The sequence below is a fragment of the Passer domesticus genome, chromosome 9 (genome assembly GCF_036417665.1).
Source record: "Passer domesticus isolate bPasDom1 chromosome 9, bPasDom1.hap1, whole genome shotgun sequence".
Taxonomy (NCBI): domain Eukaryota; kingdom Metazoa; phylum Chordata; class Aves; order Passeriformes; family Passeridae; genus Passer; species Passer domesticus.
In genome coordinates, this window is record NC_087482.1 from 24,106,646 (window position 1) to 24,126,328 (window position 19,683).

General features: G+C 48.9%; 1 long non-coding RNA gene across 1 annotated transcript in view; it reads right to left on the bottom strand.

The window, feature by feature from the left end:
* Window positions 1-1,257: 1,257 nt before the first annotated feature.
* Window positions 1,258-19,683, bottom strand: part of LOC135308324 (uncharacterized) — a 172,265-nt gene continuing 153,839 nt past the window's right edge. The window contains exons 2-3 of the long non-coding RNA XR_010368805.1: window positions 1,824-1,924; window positions 1,258-1,365 (exon numbers count right to left, since the gene is read on the bottom strand). This is a non-coding gene — a long non-coding RNA (uncharacterized LOC135308324). The remainder of the gene's footprint in view (window positions 1,366-1,823; window positions 1,925-19,683) is intronic.

The window sequence follows — 19,683 nt, forward strand, 5'->3', positions numbered from 1 at the left end:
TAGGCAGAAGCTGCAGCCAGGCCAGGCTGGGAAACAGCCCTGCAGGGCGTGAAAGCAGCAGCGGGGCGGCGAGGCTGCCATGGATCCCTTCCCACTGTGCCAGGCATGGCGTGTCCAGATGTGCAGCCAAAGCCCCCGGATGCTGACTCCCAGGGGAAGCATGAGGGAAATGCACCCACCTTGTCTTGTCTGCAGGGGTTCCTTCAGCTCTTGCCTCATCTGTTTGGATGGTTCCAGGGATATCTTATCTGTTGTATCTTGGATTTTCCCTGTTGGAGTACCTTAGAGAAAAATATTTCCATTTCCCAGGAATGGATCCCAGAAAAGCAGGGTTCAGCCTGTGGGGTCAGCAGGGACACACTACTCACACCTGAGATGGGTGCTGGGCTTGAGTGCAGCATCCAAGGTAGCAGCTGGAGAAGCTGGAGAAGTCTTCCCTGTAGACACATCTGTAACACAACAGCCACAGAAGCTCCTGTCACCTGGTGCCTGCCCGCTTGTCTACAATTCTTCCTTGGTGGCACACTGAGAACACACCTGCAGGAGGCTCCAATGGCTTCAAAACTTTATTCATCCAAGCTGATGGAGAAGCCTTCCCAGCACCCTCATCTACAATGCAGCACAGATGAGAACATTTTCCAGTGTGTGCTGGGATCTCTTTCTGCCACAGGGAACTGGGCACTGCCAGGGAGTCGGGTAAGGCCGTGGGAGCCAGATGTGAAAAGACATGGCCAAAGCTGCCCAGGGGCCTGGGGAGCTCTGGGCTGGCTCCTCATCACTCTCCACACTCTTTCCCTGCCCTCAGCAACATCCCTGGGAGGGATGGCTGCAGCAGTGCAGGGACCTGGAACTCTCCCCCTCACACACAGAAGAAATCCTCCCTAAAGCATGGGGGAAAACTGCAGCAGGCAGTGCCACAGCTATCCATCCTGCCCTCCCTCTGTCCTTCCTGCCCTCCTTCTGTGGGGAAACCCCCCAGATCCCAAGGGCAAACAGCCAGGCCCTCTCAGGACACACTGGAGCCTTGCTCTCCCCCTCTGTCCTTTCCCCACCGTGGGCACCCCGTGCAGTCACTGTCAGGTTTCAGGACATGTCTCCCATGGAGGGACCCCAGCAGGACTGTTCAGTGCCCTGAGCCTGCTCGGGATAATTCCCCTGGGCTGTGGTGCTCTAGTCCAGGCTGTGCCCGCACTGCCAAACAGCAGAGAGGGCAGCTCAAGCCTCAGCAGGGCTCAGGCCCAGAGGCACAGCAATTACCTCCTGTGCCTGTGCCTGGCATGGCCTCCATTCCTGCAGCAGAGGCTGGCATGGAACCACTGCTTCCTCCGGGAAATGCTTCCTTCTGCACAGGCTCTCTGTTCATTTCTGGAGAATGGAAAAGAGACAGCTGGATCAGATGAAAACATTCCTGACTGGGAATGGGGAAGGGGACAATTTCAGGAGGCATCACTTGTGAAAGGAATGCATAAGGATCAGAAAACACCCAGGATTTTGGGACAACCCAAGGCTGCTTCCTTCCCCAAACAGCCCCAACATCTGAACTGCCTGGACAGCAGGAAACTGAAGGGGATCTGAGGGTGGGCATGGCCTGTGGTGCAATTGGGGCTGTCTGCCAGCTGATGCCAAATGCCTTCCTGCAGAGGCTGGGCAGAAGCTGCAGCCAGGCCAGGCTGGGAAACAGCCCTGCAGGGCATGAAAGCAGCAGCGGGGCAGCGAGGCTGCCATGGATCCCTTCCTGCTGTGCCGGGCACGGCGTGTCCAGATGTGCAGCCAAAGCCCCCGGCTGCTGAGTCCCAGGGGCAGTATGAGGGAAATGCACCCACCTTGTCTTCTCTGCAGACGTTCCTTCAGCATTTGCCACATGATTTCTAATGGGTCCTGGAATTTCCTGCCTGCCATGTCTTGTTCTGTCCTGTCAGAGGACCTTAAGAGAAAGTAGTTCCATTTCCCAGCAATGGACCCCACAAAAGCAGGGCTCAGCCTGAGGGGTCAGCAGGGACACACTACTCACCCCTGCCATGGGAGCTGGCCTTTTGTGCAGCATCCAAGGTAGGAGTTGGTGAGGCTGTCCCTGCAGACATGCCTGTAACACAACAGCCACAGAAGCTTCTGTCACCTGGTTCTTACCAGTCAGTCAAACATTACGCCTTGGTGGGACAGTGAGAACATACCTGCAGAATGCTCAGAGGGCTTCACAACTTCAGAGCGCCAGGCTAATGGAGAATCCTTCCCAGCATCCCAGTCTGGAAGCAAACCAAGATGAGAACTGTTTCCATTGTGTGCCAGGGCTGGCTCTGGCCCCGGGCTGGCGGCAGGGCTCCCGCTCGGGGCTGCTCCTGTGCCTTGGGCCTCTGGGCACTCAGGGCCAGCTCCGCAGCAGCTGCAGCGCCAGGGACGTTGCTGCACCAGTCCCGTTTCCCCGGGGCTCTGAACCAGCTCCAGAGGCCTGGAAGCCGAGGCACCTCCAGCTTTGGCTGCTGCCAGGCTGGGCAAGGGCAGGCCCTGGGGGAAGAGCTGCTGCCACACAGCCCCGGCCAGGGCTGAGCCTGGCACAGCAATTACCTGCTGTGCCTGTGCCCGTGTCTGGCTTTGCCTTCCTTCCTACAACAGGGGCTCGCACCGAAGATGGAGTGCTTCCTTCAAGAAATGCCACCTTCCACTGAAGCACTATGTCCATCTCTTGACAAAGGAAGGGAGACAGCTGCATCAGATGGAGCTGTTTCCCACTTGGGCGGTGGCATCAGAGGTAATATTTGTGAAATTTATGGAGCAGGAAAATGGCCAGGTTACAGTGGCATGATGAGAGCACTTCCACCTCCAAACAACCACCCTTTTCCTAATCTGCAGGGATGGATATAGTGGGGGATCTCAGGGTGTGTTACAGTTTGGGCTGCCTGTCAGCTGATGCCAAATAACTTCCTACAGAGGCTGGGCAGAAGCTGCAACCAGGCCAGGCTGGGAAACAGCCCTGCAGGGCGTGAAAGCAGCAGCGGGACAGCGAGGCTGCCATGGATCCCTTCCTGCTGTGCCGGGCATGGCGTGTCCAGAAGTGCAGCCAAAGCCCCCGGCTGCTGACTCCCAGGGGAAGCATGAGGGAAATGCACCCACCTTCTCTTGTCTGCAGGGGTTCCTTCAGCTCTTGCCTCATCTGTTTGGATGGTTCCAGGGATATCTTATCTGTTGTATCTTGGATTTTCCCTGTTGGAGTACCTTAGAGAAAAATAGTTCCATTTCCCAGGAATGGATCCCAGAAAAGCAGGGCTCAGCCTGTGGGGTCAGCAGGGACACACTACTCACCCCTGAGATGGGAGCTGGGCTTGAGTGCAGCATCCAAGGTAGCAGCTGGAGAAGCTGGAGAAGTCTTCCCTGTAGACACATCTGTAACACAACAGCCACAGAAGCTTCTGTCACCTGGTGCCTGCCCGCTTGTCTACAATTCTTCCTTGGTGGCACACTGAGAACATACCTGCAGGAGGCTCCAAGGGCTTCAAAACTTTATTCATCCAAGCTGATGGAGAAGCCTTCCCAGACACCTCATCTATAACGGAACACAGATGAGAACACTTTTGCAGGGTGTGCTGGGATCCCCTTCTGCCACAGGGAACTGGGCACTGCCAGGGAGTCGGCTAAGGCTGTGGGAGCCAGATGAGAATAGACATGGCCAATGGTGCACAGGGGCGTGGGGAGCTCTGGGCTGGCTCCTCATCACTCTCCACACTCTTTCCCTGCCCTCAGCAACATCCCTGGGAGGGGTGGCTGCAGCAGTGCAGGGCCTCCGGTTCTCTCCCTCAGACACAGAGGAAATCCTCTCTAACACCCCGGGGAAAACTGCAGCAGGCAGTGACATAGGTATCCATCCCTCCCTCTGTCCCTCCTGCCCTCCTTCTGCTGGGACAGCTCCCAGATCCCAAGGGCAAACAGCCAGGCCCTCTCAGGACACACTGGAGCCTTGCTCTCCCCCTCTGTCCTTTCCCCACCATGGGCACCCCGTGCAGTCGCTGCCAGGTTTCAGGACATGTCTCCCACGGAGGGACCCCAGCAGGACTGCTCAGTACCTGAGTGCCCTGAGCCTGCTTGGGATAATACCTCTGGGCTGTGCCTGACTTGTCCAGGCTGTCCCTGCACTGCCAAACAGCAGAGAGGGCAGCTCAAGCCTCAGCAGCGCTCAGGCCCACAGGCACAGCAATTACCTCCTGTGCCTGTGCCTGGCATCGCCTCTCTTCCTGCAGCAGAGGCTGGCATGGAACCACTGCTTCCTCTGGGAAATGCCGCCTTATGCCCAGCCTCTGCATCCACTTCTGGAGAAAGGAAGAGGGACAGCTGGATCAGGTGGGGCTGTTCCCCACTGGGGAGGTGGCGCCTTCAGGAGGGAATGATTGTCAAAGACATGGCTAAGAATCAGGAAATCCCTATAAACATTTTGGGATGGCCAGGGCCTTCCCTTCCCCAAACTGGTGCCGTTTCTGTTCTACCCGGCGACTGGAAAATTTCAGGGGATCTCAGGCCTGTGGTGCAATTAGGCGGCCTGTCAGCTGATGCCAAATGCCTTCTTGCAGGGGCTGGGCAGAAGCTGCAGCCAGGCCAGGCTGGGAAACAGTCCTGCAAGACGTCAAAGCAGCAGCGGGGCAGCGAGGCTGCCATGGATCCCTTCCCACTGTGCCAGGCACGGCGTGTCCAGATGTGCAGCCAAAGCTCCCAGATGCTGAGACCCAGGGGAAGCACGAGGGAAATGCACCCACCTTCTCCTGCCTGCTGCATTTCCTTCAGCATTTGCCTCATGTTTTCGGATGGATCATGGGGTTTCTGGTGTCCTGTAGCTTGGTCCTTCTCCCTCGGAGGACCTTAGAGCAACAGAATTCCATTTCCCAGGAATGGATCCTACAAAAGCAAGGCTCAGCCTGTGGGGGCAACAGGGACACACTACTCACCTCTGCGATGGTTGCCAGGCTTCTGTGTAGGAATCAGCAAAGGAGCTGGAGAAGTCCTCCCTTCAGACACACCTGTAACTCAACAGCCACAGAAGCTTCTGCCATCTCTGCTGATCTGCACGGGCACCACTGAGCCGCAGGAGGGGTGAGGGAATCACACAGGGCGAGGGCACACACGTGCATGGTTCTGTGCTGGCACCTGCAGTGCTGCCTCCCTGGCCCAGCTTTGGAATCTGAGCTGGCAGCTCTCCCAGGGGAAAGGCCTTGACCTACCCTCAGCATCTCCCAGAGCCTCAGTCCTGGACGTCGCTTGGGAAGCTGCAGCACCTTCACCAGCAGGTTCAGCTGCAAAGAAAGGCAGGACAGGAGACCTGTAAATCCACCAACAGAAACACCAGCCAAACCTCACTAAAATGTCACCACTACTTCTTGAAGTAAAATAGACTGATGCATGTTAATACCTAAGCTTGTAAGCTGTAAAACCCATTGTTATGAGAAGTAAAATATTTTATTTTAAACTGTATTATTCATGAGGTTGTTTTAAGTGAACTGAATATTTAAGGTGTGATATGCAAATTTATTTCAAAAAATAAAATATTTTAGTGTTTTTGTTATAACAGACAAAAGAAATAGAAGTAAAAGCTAATGAAACACTGTAAAGAATATATTAGAATAATAATATGATTCGTGAAAAATCGGAAAAAAATTAAGTATATAAGATACAAACCAGATTTAAGTTCCAAGAAACACTAAAAGTAACATTAAATCAGATAGGATATAACAAAAGCCGTTAGATATTTAATAAGGATCAAATTAAAATAAAGGAAAAAAGCCAAGTATAGCTGAAAGAAAGAGAAGTGTACAGACTAATTACAACTTTAGAGCTAAAATGTCAAAGAAACAAAACTATAACAATTAGAAATAAGCAGGTGCTATCCTAAATCCTGAAAAACAATTTAAAAGGCTCTTATAAATCTTATGAAGTAAATACTGAGAATGAGACGAATGACGTCAGTGACTAGATCCCAAGGTGTAAGCTCTGCTACCAAGAAGATACACATCTTGGCCCTTTGGCTGCAACCCAAAGGGGCTTTGAGAGAGCTAGAGAGTTAAAACTGCAGAGGATTATTGTCACTGTATTAGTTATCCATGCCCAAAAAGAATGAGCCATATGCACACTACCAAGTTAGTGTAGTACGCTATAATTTTAACAAATTCAGAAGGTGCACTATGAGTAGTAAAAGACTGCAATAAAGAAAATGTGAAATACAGCAAAAAGAATAAAATGGCAAAATTTGTAAGCAATATATTAAAACTTTTTGCTCTGCAAGAGATAGAGAAGAAATAAATCCTGAGAGTAGAATAAAGCAAATTGCTCAAGAATTAGAAAACAAGAACATGAGACAGTTATAAAGACACATTTTAGCAGGCAACATAAGAAAACATGAAAAACTTATTTTACAAATATTACCAGCCTTAAACGACTATGGAGTCAAAATATATCTAAATTACAATAAGCACATGCATTGATATAAAAAAATATAATTGACAATCCAAAGAAAAGAAATTAAAGATTTAGAATAATCTACCTTATGAGAAGAGCTGTTAATTTTATACCCTGACTAGTAGTATGAAAGTGTAGTTGTCAAGTTTTATAAATACTAAACATAAAATTAGAAAATAAGTAAGCTTTGTCAAAGTGTATCCTAAAAGTACAAATTTAATAAATTAATAGAGAAAGGGAGGGATTCTGATAGTTTGTATGCACAAATTCATGCTGAGACTACAGTAATCTCGCCTAATGAAAATCCTAGCATAACAAAGGAGGGTTCAGGGCAATCAACATGCACCAAAATCCTAGCCTGAATATTCGTCCCCAGAAATGCTGATTCCAGAAGATTATTTCTCTGACCAAACCTCAGCAATGTGCATTCAATTTGCATCATCTATAAGATAAATGTGTGCCTCCTAGAATGCATATTGCAGGAGATTTTCCTCTAACAAAGTGAATTTTTTACCAGTTTTGGGGAAACTCTCAGCAAGAGCTGCAGCAAGAAAGGAAAAAATACATGAATATGCAAAAAGGATAAAAACAACCATAAGAAAGCAGAAAAACTGCTGCCCTCCACACCGCTTGGAGCTTGGAAATGGACAAAAAAGACTTTGAGAGAGCTGTCCCTTCGTGATGCACAGGGGAGAGAAATGCCCCACCTGTCTCACCTGACGCTGTCAGCCTGCTTCAGGGCCAATCTGATATTTGCTTCTAGATTTTCTACGACTGAATTTTAATTATGGAATAAATTCTCCGTATTAATCAGAAAAAGCTAATTCATTTAAAACATCCGGGACTCCTGGAACCCTCATCAGGCACCCCAAAATATCCCTTTGTGCCTCTTCAGGTCCAGGCCCAGATGATCCCCCAGAAGGAAATGTGCCCTCAGCCCAGGGATGCTCAGCATGGGCTCCCCCATCCCCTCGGGGCCCCGCCGCTGGGCACAGCAGCCCCTGCCTGGCTCCTGCCTGCCCACACCGTGGCCATCCACGGCTGCTCCTGGGCATGGAGCTCAGCCACTGCTGGTGCCGGGTGGGCTTTGCTGCTGCTACCACCAGGACAATCTGGTCACAGCTGCATCTCTCTACTGCAACAGAAGAGCTGATTTGGGAAGTGCTGTGCTGCCCCATTTCTTCAGCCCCACTAGCTGCCCACACCCACAGTGGCACTGGGCCGCCCCCACAAAACTGTCGAATCTGGGCTGTGGCTGCAGGGCACAGCTGCTCTACAGCACAGGTGGACTGCCTTGGGGGTAGGACTGCCCTGAGGGTAGGGACAAGGAACAGGGTGAGGTCTGCTCTATGTTTTCCTAAGGTGATTACTCTACAGACCATCAGGGGCAGGCCAACACTGCATTAAAGGCATACACCAACTTACAAACAATGCAGGGTCCCAGGGCAGGATACAATCTTTAGCCAATTGGGAGAAACTGAGGGTGGAACACCAGGCGGGGAATACAAGGTTTAAACCAATTGGGGATTACAGGGGAGGGGAAGAACTTAAACAAACCAATGGGATTCCGAAGGATACAAAATTGATAGGGAAGTTTCTAGAGCAAGGGGCAGGCTTGGAGAGGGACTGACATGCAATGGGAGGAGTGAAAAAAAGGGCAGGTCTTTGGAGAGATGGACAAGTGGGGCAAAACCAACATCACAGGGGGGAAAGGAGGAACCCATTGGTAATAAAATATGCTATAACAATAGAAAATAAGGGGAGGGGTATAAAACTGACTTCTAGGACTGAATTACAGTCAAAAATTTTGTTATATTTCTCCAATTACTGTATCATGAAAGAAAACCAAGCAAATTAAATGTTGCAGCAATTTTAATAAAGTAGCTGAAAAGTATATGAAATTGAATCCACTCAAAATATTGACAATATAATTTGGTTATAATAAGGGATAATTTGGTTCTTATAATAGCGCATAAGGAAAAATAACCGTGCGGGGTACACGGGGGGTATGGAGGGCAGGGCTTGACCCCTGTCCCCTCACATACAAATTGCCAAGCCTAAAATTCTCCTTTTTACACTGTACATCATCACCATCTCCTCCCATTTGCAATTTGTCACACTTGTATCTCCACCTTCATTATCACTTTTACCACGCATGCTCCACCATTTTTTAGGTGGTTGCACTGTTCTTTGGGGTCATCTCTGATGAAGGCCTCTCCTCTTCCTCAATGTCCTTTGATTCACCTTTTGGATTACACATGCGCAACAAGCTGGTATAATGTAAGTCAAAGCTAATATCATACAAGCCAATACTATGTTCTAGCATCAAAGCAATAAATCTCCTATAATTAACATTTTCCTGGATGTCCAACCAAACTTTCCTCTCTTCCAACTAAATTCAGTAATACTTATCTCTTTCTTCTTCCTGTTCTGAACATCTGCAGGAGAAGGGGGGGAGCCCCTCCTCTCCCTTTCTTCCTTGGCATTACACCTTCTAACTGTTCTACTGTTTCCAAATATTAATTATTATATCAATATTGATTACTTTACAATTTTATCAGCAGGAATCACACCTATTTATTACAACATGAACTGCAATGGAGAAGCTCTGAGTCAAGGCTCGGATGAGCTCTTCAAATAATTTCCTGGCAGAAACAGATAGCCAAACTTGCCCTTATCACATGCAAACAGAGGGTTCCAAAAATAGCAACACCTTCCGAGGCCCTTCTGGGCATTGGGAACACGTGTTGTGGTGCCGGCTGCATCTGTGGGAGCAATGGGGAGTGTGAGCCCGTGCTGTGCTGCACTGCTGAGCTGGCAGCACGGTGGATACGGGCAAGACGTTCTCTGTTTCACCCAGAGCTGGGGTGTGCAGGCACCTTGCAGGCCCTTGGCACAGGCTGTGCCACCCAACAAAGCCCAGCAGGCCGGGAGGAGAGCCCGGGGGCAGCGCAGCTGCTTGGGCAGTGGCTGCTGCCAGGGACATGGGCCAAAGCCATCCCTGAGCAGCCACTGCCACCCCTGGCCCTCCCTGCCCCGTCACAGCTCCCCCAGCCCCAGGGGACAGTCAGGCCCTCTCAAGAGACACTGGAGCAATCACCTGCTGTGCCAGTGCCTGGAACTGCCTGTTCTCCTGCAGAAGAGGCTGCCACTTAGCCGCTGCTTCATCCTGGAACAGCCACCTTCTATGTCAGCTTTTGGGTCATCGCTGGAGAAAGAAAAAGGACGGATGGATCAGATGGGACAGTTCCCCATGGGGAGGTGTCGTCTTCAGAAGCTAACACTGGTGAAAGTCATGGGCAAGGATGAGGAAATCAGATGAGCTTTTGGGATTGGACAGGCCCCTCCCTTCTCCAAACCACCACCTCTCGTGATCTGCCTGGAGACTGGGAAATTGCAGGGGATCTCAGGGTGGACATGGCCCATGGTGCAGTTTGGGCTCCCTGGCAGGAGATGCCAAATGCCTTCCTGCAGAGGCTGGGCAGAAGCTGCAGCCAGGCCAGGATGGGAAACAGCCCTGCAGGGCGTCAAAGCAGCAACAGCAGCAGCGGGGCAGCGAGGCTGCCATGGATCCCTTCCCGCTGTGCCGCGCACGGCGTGTCCAGATGTGCAGCCAGAGCCCTCAGCTGCTGAGTCCCAGGGGAAGCATGAGGGAAATACACTCACCATGGCACCTCTCCAGATCACTCAGCATCTTGTGCAGAGATTTGGCTGCCTCCAGAGACTTGCTGTCTCCTGTGTCTTGGTTCTTCCATCTAGGGGGACCTTAATGGAAAGTGATTCAATTTCTCCTTCAGGCCTGAGTGGCAGTGAGGGCACCTGGGTGACTGGTGCCCTCCAAGGCACTCCCTCAGCTCTGCCTCCCACTCAGGAGCACAGGTGGTTTCTCAGTGAGCTTTGCTTGGGTGGTATGTGCAACGTGGTGAATTATTGGTGTATCAGGCTCTGATGTTGTACAGTTCAAGAAGCTGATGACATAGAGAGCCTTGCAAAGTCTTTCAACTGGAGAAATGATTTTTGTTTCTCTCTTTTGCTGATTGAGGACTCTTTTGAGGGTTTGATGCATCCTTTCTCTGACGGATTGTCCTGTGGGGCTTGCAGGTATACCTGTCTTATGTTCTATTCCCCACTCACTGAAGAACTCTTTCAACTTGCGAGAGGTATAGGCAGGTCCATTGTCTGTTTTGATCTCCTTTGGTACTCCCAGGGTAGCAAAGGCCAGGAAAAAATGTTTTATGGTGTGCTGCGCAGTTTTTCCTGGTTGTGTTGATCCAAGTACTGCTCCTGAAAATGTATCGACTGATACATGCAAGTATTTTGACTTTCCAAAAGGTGCAAAGTGGGTTACATCTGTCTGCCACAGCTGGCAGCTGTTTAAACCTGTTTAAACTCCCGTCCCCATAGATGGTATCTGGTAGTTTTGACAGTTCGGGCATGTGGCAACAATAGCTTCTGCTTGATCTTTTGAATGCTTGAACATTCTGATAAGGGCAGGCACATTTTGATGAAAAAACGCATGTGACAACTTTGCCTGGGCACAGATGTTAGGGACATTAGCAGTCTCTATTGCCATGGCTAAGGTGTCTGCTTTCCTGTTCCCTTCTGTAATGAAACCTGGGAGGTCAGTGTGTGACCTCATGTGCATTATATGGTAAGGTTGTTTTCTGTGGGAAATTAAGCGTTTTAATGTAGAAATCAATTGGTATAACTTTGGATTGGAAACCTCTTTGAGAAGAGCATGTTGTGCTCTCATAGCTATGCCAGCAACATAAGCTGAATCTTATGTGACCAGATTAAAAGGTTCATTTTTGAATTTCTCAAAGGCTCTGATAACAGCTGCTAATTCTGCAATCTGTGGAGAGCGCTCCACTATTTCCGTGTCAGATTCCCAGTTTTGGGTCTTAGGGTCTTTCCATGTCATTACTGACTTGTGGGATGACCCTGAGCCATCTGTAAAGATGGTTAGAGCTTTGAGAGGTGTTCTACTTTGGATTAATTTTGGGGTCAGATGAAAGGTTACATCACAATTAAAAAGCTTATGTTTTGGGATATGTACTGAAATTTGGCCTGTATAGCTGTCTAAGGCATACTGGAGATTTTCATTGGTCTGGAGCAAATGTTCCAGGTCCCCAGTGGTCACTGGCAAATATATGCATGTGAACTCACACCCTGCAAGGGAGTGGAGGCGAGTTCTAGCCTTTTTTATTAAATGTGCCATAATTTCTTGGAAGGTGGTAATTGTCTTTGTGTGTTGGTTATTTGTAAAGATCCATTCCGGTATTAGTAAAGGGTCTCGAAGTTGAGTGTCCCATTGGAAGATCAGTCCATAGAACCAAGGTGCTTTTCCCATAATGACGAACTGGAAAGGCAGGCTGGGCTCAAAGCGATGGGCTTTGCGTGAAGACAGGGCTTCTTGGACCTTGGTGATGGCATCTCGGGCCTCTGGTGTTAGAGTGCATGGAGAGTCCAGATCCTCCTTGCCCCAAAGAAGGTTGAACAGTGGAGCGAGGTCCTCTGTTGTAATTCCTAGCAGTGGACATACCCAGCTGATGGATCCGCAAAGACTGTGTAAGTCTCTCAGAGTTTTTGGGTTGTCTTGGATGGCGAGCTGCTGGGGTACGATGGTCCTTTCCCGGATCTGGAGTCCAAGGTAAGTCCATGGATTGGTGTACTGTATTTTGTCCTCACGGATCTCGAATCCTGCCTTTTCTATGGTTTCAATAGTCCTTTTAACTGCTTTGTCCAAGTACGTTTTTTCTGGTGCACAGACCAGGATATCGTCCATATAGTGATGGATGATTGGGTCTGGGAATAGGTTCTGAACAGGCGACAGGATGTGAGCAACATACCACTGGCATAGAGTGGGACTGCACTTGAGACCTATAGGAAGAAAAAGCCAATGATATCTTTTGAGTGGAGCCTCTCTGTTAAGAGAGGGGACGGAGAAGGCAAACCGTGGGGCGTCCTGGGGATGCAGCGGGATGCTGAAGAAACAGTCTTTAATATCAATGATAGCAAGTGTCCAGTCTCTAGGCAGCATCGATGGCGAGGGCAGGCCAGGCTGGAGGTGACCCATGTCCTCGATGACCTCGTTGATTTTGCGAAGATCGTGGAGGAGTCTCCACCTGTCCATTCCAGGCTTTTGTAGTACGAAGACTGGAGAATTCCAAGGGCTGGTGGTCTCTACGATGTGGCCTTTGGCGAGCTGTTCATCCACAAGGGCATGTAGTGCGCGCAGTTTGACTTTAGAGAGGGGCCACTGCTCAATCCAGATCGGGTTATGGCATTTCCAGGTGAGACGAGGAGTGTCTGGCAGTGCGCGCTCCTCAGTGGCCCCAGTTAGAAATCCGGACTGGGAATATACGTAGGGAAGCACCCCACTGACATAAAATGTCCCGTCCGTACAAGGTGAGGGGGGCCCTTACCACGAATGGGCGGATGGTTGCCAACTTGCCTTCAGGCCCTTCGACAAGGATGTAGTTCTTGCTCCGCATGGAAACTGTAGCTCCACCGATCCCTGTAATCATGCCTGCCACAGGTTGTAGCTCCCAGTGTGCTGGCCATTCTGAGCGGGTGATGATGGTCACGTCTGCACTGGTGTCCAGCATCCCTGGTAGGTGGATCTTTTCTCCTCTGCAGGTAACACTGCACTCGATGACAGGCTTACTCGGTCCCACAGCTTGTGTCCACATTGCTGTGGGGTTTAGAGGAAGCTGTTCCCTGTGATTCTTAGGGAGTAAAAAGGCTTGTGCAAACGGAGTACCCTTTGGAAGAAAAAATGGTAAGTCTGTGCGGCACATCTGGACAGAGATTTCTTGTCCCGAGTACACTGTTTGTACTTCTGGAACAACAAATACTTCCTTTGGGCTACGGAGAGTATCACCTATAATTAGGATGTTAGAAGGACCACCTTTTGGCCCACGTTTGCCTGTGGGTACACGATAAACATTGTCATTTTTAAAGTCAATGGACATAGCAGTTACCAGTAGCTGGCGGGTTCCCCTCGGTATTGCTCTGTGTGTTGGGTCCTCCTCATGTGGTCTGGAATCTCCTGGGATGGTGCGTGACTGGCTGTGGATGGCCTTTGATTTGGTGTCCTTGCCTGGGGCCCCACCACGCTCCACTGGAAGTTTCCCGGACGCGGCTGATAGTACTGCTGATTCTGGGGCCTTTGGTAGATGTTGCGAGGGTACCTGGTAGGTGACCTCTCTGGACAGTCCTTTATAAAATGTCCAAAGTCTCTGCAGTGGTAGCAGCGGACCTGGTCTTTAGAAGCTATTGCTGCATATGCACCAGAAACTCCTTCTGCAACACCCTTAGTAACTGCTTGGGCCACTGTATCTTCAGTGGACAGGTGGCGTGTGCAGCTTTCCAGCATTTGCTCTATGGTAGGTTCTGTGTCTAAGGGTAAGACTCTCAGAATTGCTTTACATTTTTCTTTTGAATTACTCATGGCAAGCTTACACAACAGTTCTTTCCTTGCCTCTGTGCTCTCTATCTGTTTTTCCAGAGCATCCTTAATTCTATCTACAAATTTGATAAAGCTTTCATCTATTCCTTGTTTAATACTAGAAAAGTGTTGGGTAGAAATAGAGTCATCAGGGGTAAGAAGTAAGGAGGTTTCTGCTGCAATAACCATGTCTTGTAGTGTTGTCTTAGGTAAGGTATCAGCTTGGTGAGAGGGTTTCTGCAAATCCCCTTCACCAGCCAGCTGTTCGACTGTAAAGTTTGACTTATCAGCATCAGCAGCATAGTTATCTGATAATGTTTTTAATTGCTTTTTCCAATGCCTTTCCCAAAGCATGTACTCGGCAGGAGAAAGGAGGCACTAGGCAATATTTTTAATATTGCGGGGTACCAGAACATGTGCTGAGAACGTAGATTCTAGGGAATTTCTAAAAATATGTGAACTTCTGCCATGTTCTTTTGTACAAGTTCTTTATTTGTAATAGGTTCCCATGTCTTTCTAGTAGTAGCACCGCCCCTTTTTTCCTTTTTATAATCTACTGGAAAGGCAGTAATTCTCTGAGCCAAAACGGAAACAGGCGCAGTTGCACTCGGAGATAACGCAGAGCAAGGTCGCTCGCAGGATGCCGCGGGCTGCACAGTGGAATTCACATCCAAGGGGGAGGGGGGGACACAGGCAGGAGCCTCGGGCACGGCAGGGGTGGGGGAGGCGGCACAAGGGGAGGGGGGACGGCAGGACACTAGGAACCAGGGGAAGAGTGGAGGGTGAAGGAATGTTATCAGCACGATTAGCATTTGATGGAAAGGGTTCTGGTGAAACAGATAAGTTAGCACTTTGTTCATAAAAGGTTCACACTGAAGTTACAGGTTTTTTGTTAGTTTTTTCTATGGCTTTGGTTATAATGTGAAATATAGGGATAAACTGAGTTACAGAAAAATCTTGGTTAGTTTGAAACTTATATATCGTGGTCCCAATTGTATCCCAAAAGGAGTCTAAAGTGGTAGTGTGTGTGTTAGTATCTGGAAAGTGGGAAAGAATCCATTTTATAAATTTTTTCAGGTTAGTTTTTGAAAGGTTACCTTTAGAAAAAGAAAAGTTGTTAGAAGACAGGATTTCTAGGATTAGTAAATATAAATCTCTCTCGTTCTGGGATTGTTTTAACGTACTGAGCTTTGATCCCATGTTCCCTTTCCCTGCCAGCAGAAAAAAAGAGAAAAAAATAAAAGAAAAAAAAAAAAAAACCAAAAAAAAGGACCCAAGGAAAAAGTTTTTTGCGTGCAAGAAAGGCTGTTTTAAAACGTACACTTCTTCAGCCAGATGTGGGTCAAAGGTCTGCCAGCAGGTAGTCTGCTGAATCAGTCTCCTCGAGCACTTTTTGTGCCCAGATGTCAGCGGTTTGAGGGTCGACTGACAGCCTTTCAGAAGAGTCCTGCTAAAATGGAGGGCTTCTTCTTCCAGGACGTCTGGTGAGCAAAGGCAGTGACAATTTCAAGAAGAAATGCTGCTCCTCTGAAATGCCAGGTCCAGCATTCAGTTTGGGTGCCAGTTTATCACAGCAGTTTCCCACCAGGCTGACGCCCAGCAGGGTGCCGGAGCCAGGATAACTCAGTGGAGGCTCAAGCAGCCTAGGCAAGCTATAGTGATTTTCAGCTCTTGGTGATTATCAGCTCAGTGATTTCAGCTTGTGGCTTGCTAGGTGCTGCAGCAGCAGACGCAGGGAGAGAGAGGAGAAGGCCATGTGGGGATCCACAGGATTCTTTATGCAGGTGTGCCACGAAGGTTCCCAGTGACAGCTCTTGTGCCGAACCAGGCAGAATCAGGGGTTTTCATACCCTACAGGGGTTTTGAAAACTGTCCAAGAGAAAGGGTCAGGGGAAAGTGACCTATGGGCTTACAGAGAGATAAGCAGGGTCGGAAAGGCGGAAGAGAAGGGCTGCTAGGGTCCAGTCATGCTGACCTGGCATTTCCTAGCTCAGGCCTCTGACCGCCAAGGAGGCTGTGCAGGCCCTGGGCCTGCTACACTGACCCACAGGGTGTCAGGTCCTGCTCTGACTCTGGCTGTGGGTTTTGGGGTTTTTTCGTTTGTACTGTTGCATTTGTATTTTCAGTTTTCCTAGTAAAGAACTGTTATTCCTATTCCCATATCTTTAACTGAGAACTTTTTAATTTCAAAATTACAAAAATTTGAAGGGAGGGGGTTGACATTGTCCATTTCATGGAAGGCTCCTGCCTTCCTTAGCAAAAGCTGTCTTTTCCCACCAAGACACCTCCAATGCTCTTACGGAGAAAAAGAATATGGACACTTTATTAAGTAATCGATTTCTAAGCCACCTCCAATCTAGTATAGAAAACAAAGCTAACTCATATTTGGCAAGAACAATTCACGTCAAACCAATCCAGTTTCCTTTTCTGACAGGGCAAATGGCTCAATGGGTGAAAGAAGCAGTAGATGTGACATTTGTACTGTAGTAATATTTTAATGTGTGGTATTTTTAGAAACAACACTTAAAAATCATAGGATTCCATTAGAACATGGAAGATGTCACCTTGTGCTGCAGAAGAACTTAGAGGGGGGGAAAAAGGGAGTTTAGGGAATAGTGACCAATGATTTGTCCTGTGAGAATAAATCCCTGGGCACTGCATAAAAATGGGACTTGCCTGACTTCCTAAACTCTCCTGTCATCAGGCACTGGCAACTACACACTCTTGATACAACACCAATAGTAAGTATACAATTTCTTGTGATGTCTTTTGCACTGAAATGAATTGAACTCAAGCTTTTCAGGAAGGAATTTATTGAAATGTACCTTTAAAGTTGAGCTGACTCACTAACTTGACAGGGATTAAAAAGTAAAAGCTGAAAGATAGTCCAGACACAAACCTGGCACACGCATCAGAGTAGGAAGATCAGGATGGGCACCTGAAGAAAAGAACTATGAACTATTTGGTCAACTAGGCTGGTTTAGGAACACAGTGACATGACAGGGGCAGTTCAAACCCTGGCACAGGAACTTGTGCTCTCAGAAGAAGTTCATGTTTAAGTCATACAGATTGCAGGAATATGAATCTGGAATATGAAATCAGGAATAGGTGATTATAATTACACACTCCAATTTAGGACAACATTTAATCACTTGCAGGTACTTAAACACTTTCTTGACTAAATGCAAACTGTTGTTTCCTGCATTAGGGATTATAACTTAAGGTCATGGCTGGGATTTCAGATCTAAGTGATAGCAAGTAGGTCTCAGATGAAGGTCTAGAAGAGGGATTTAGATGCTAAAAGAGCTTTTAAAATCTGAGCCTAAAAGGAGAAAGCATTTCCTTGATAAATATGAAACTATAAACATGAGCAGTGTGTAAAGCTTACAGGTTGGACTCTTTCTTGAATATGATCCTCTCTGGAAGAAAGTGGACTTTAGCTGGAGGAAACCTGTGGCTCACCAAGCCAGTTAAGGTGAATTCTCAGGAGAGATATCTCCAAATGGCAGTGCTTCCTGCAGAACACCCAAATCCCCCCCCTTCCTCTCCAGCCCTACCTTGCAGCATTTACAGATGGCTCAGGGTCGTCCCACAAGTCAGTAATGACATGGAAAGACCCTAAGACCCAAAACTGGGAATCTGACACGGAAATAGTGGAGCGCTCTCCACAGATTGCAGAATTAGCAGCTGTTATCAGAGCCTTTGAGAAATTCAAAAATGAACCTTTTAATCTGGTCACATAAGATTCAGCTTATGTTGCTGGCATAGCTATGAGAGCAGAACATGCTCTTCTCAAAGAGGTTTCCAATCCAAAGTTATACCAATTGATTTCTACATTAACACGCTTAATTTCCCACAGAAAACAACCTTACCATATAATGCATGTGAGGTCACACACTGACCTCCCAGGTTTCATTGCAGAAGGGAACAGGAAAGCGGACACATTAGCCATGGCAATAGAGACTGCTAATGTCCCTAACATCTTTGCCCAGGCAAAGTTGTCACATGCGTTTTTTCATCAAAATGTGCCTGCCCTTATCAGAATGTTCAAGCATTCAAAAGATCAAGCAGAAGCTATTGTTGCCACATGCCCGAACTGTCAAAACTACCAGATACCATCTATGGAGACGGGAGTCAATCCCCGAGGTTTAAACAGCTGCCAGCTGTGGCAGACAGATGTAACCCACTTTGCAACTTTTGGAAGGTCAAAATATGTGCATGTATGGGTCAATATATTTTCAGGAGCAGTATTTGCATCAACACATCCAGGAAAAACTGCGCAGCACACCATAAAACATTTTTTCCTGGCCTTTGCTACCCTGGGAGTACCAAAGGAGATCAAAACAGACAATGGACCTGCCTATACCTCTCGCAAGTTGAAAGAGTTCTTCAGTGAGTGGGGAATAGAACATAAGACAGGTATACCTGCAAGCCCCACAGGACAATCCGTCAGAGAAAGGATGCATCAAACCCTCAAAAGAGTCCTCAATCAGCAAAAGAGAGAAACAAAAATCATTTCTCCAGTTGAAAGACTTTGCAAGGCTCTCTATGTCATCAGCTTCTTGAACTGTACAACATCAGAGCCTGATCCACCAATAATTCACCACTTTGCACATACCACCCCAGCAAAGCTCACTGAGAAACCACCTGTGCTCCTGAGTGGGAGGCAGAGCTGAGGGAGTGCCTTGGAGGGCACCAGTCACCCAGGTGCCCTCACTGCCACTCAGGCCTGAAGGAGAAATTGAATCACTTTCCATTAAGGTCCTCCTAGATAGAAGAACCAAGACACAGGAGGAAGCAAGTCACTGGAGGCAGCCAAATTTCTGAACAAGATGCTGAGTGATCTGGAGAGGTGCCATGGTGAGTGTATTTCCCTCATGCTTCCCCTGGGACTCAGCAGCTGGGGGCTTTGGCTGCACATCTGGACACGCCGTGCCCGGCACAGCGGGAAGGGATCCATGGCAGCCTCGCTGCCCCGCTGCTGCTTTCACACCCTGCAGGGCTGTTTCCCAGCCTGGCCTGGCTGCAGCTTCTACCCAGCCTCTGCAGGAAGGCATTTGGCATCTGCTGCCAGGGAGCCCAAACTGCACCATGGGCCATGCCCACCCTGAGATCCCCTGCAATTTCCCAGTCTCCAGGCAGATCACGAGAGGTGGTGCTTTGGAGAAGGGAGGGGCCTGTCCAATCCCAAAAGCTCATCTGATTTCCTGGTCATTGTCCGTGACTTTCACCAGTATTAGCTTCTGAAGACGATATCTCCCTAATGGGGAACTGTCCCATCTGATACATCTGTCCCTTTTATTTCTCAAGCGATGACCCAAAAGCTGGCATAGAAGGTGGCTGTTCCAGGAAGAAGCAGTGGCTCAGTGGCAGCCTCTTCTGCAGGAGAACAGGCAGTTCCAGGCACTGGCACAGCAGGTGATTGCTCCAGTGTCTCCTGAGAGGGCCTGACTATCCCCCGGGGCTGGGGGAGCAGTCATGGGGCAGGGAGGGCCAGGGGTGGCAGTGGCTACTCAGGGATGGCTTTGGCCCATGTCCCTGGCAGCAGCCACTGCCCAAGCAGCTGCGCTGCCCCCGGGCTCTCCTCCCGGCCTGCTGGGCTTTGTTGGGTGGCACAGCCTGTGCCAAGGGCCGGCAAGGTGCCTGCAGGCCCCAGCTCTGGGGGAAACAGAGAATGTCCTGCCCGTATCCACCGTGCTGCCAGCTGAGCAGTGCAGCACAGCACCGGCTCACGCTCCCCATTGCTCCCACAGACGTTATCAATGAAACAGGAATATATGCCCCGGATCCAGTGCGCTTCC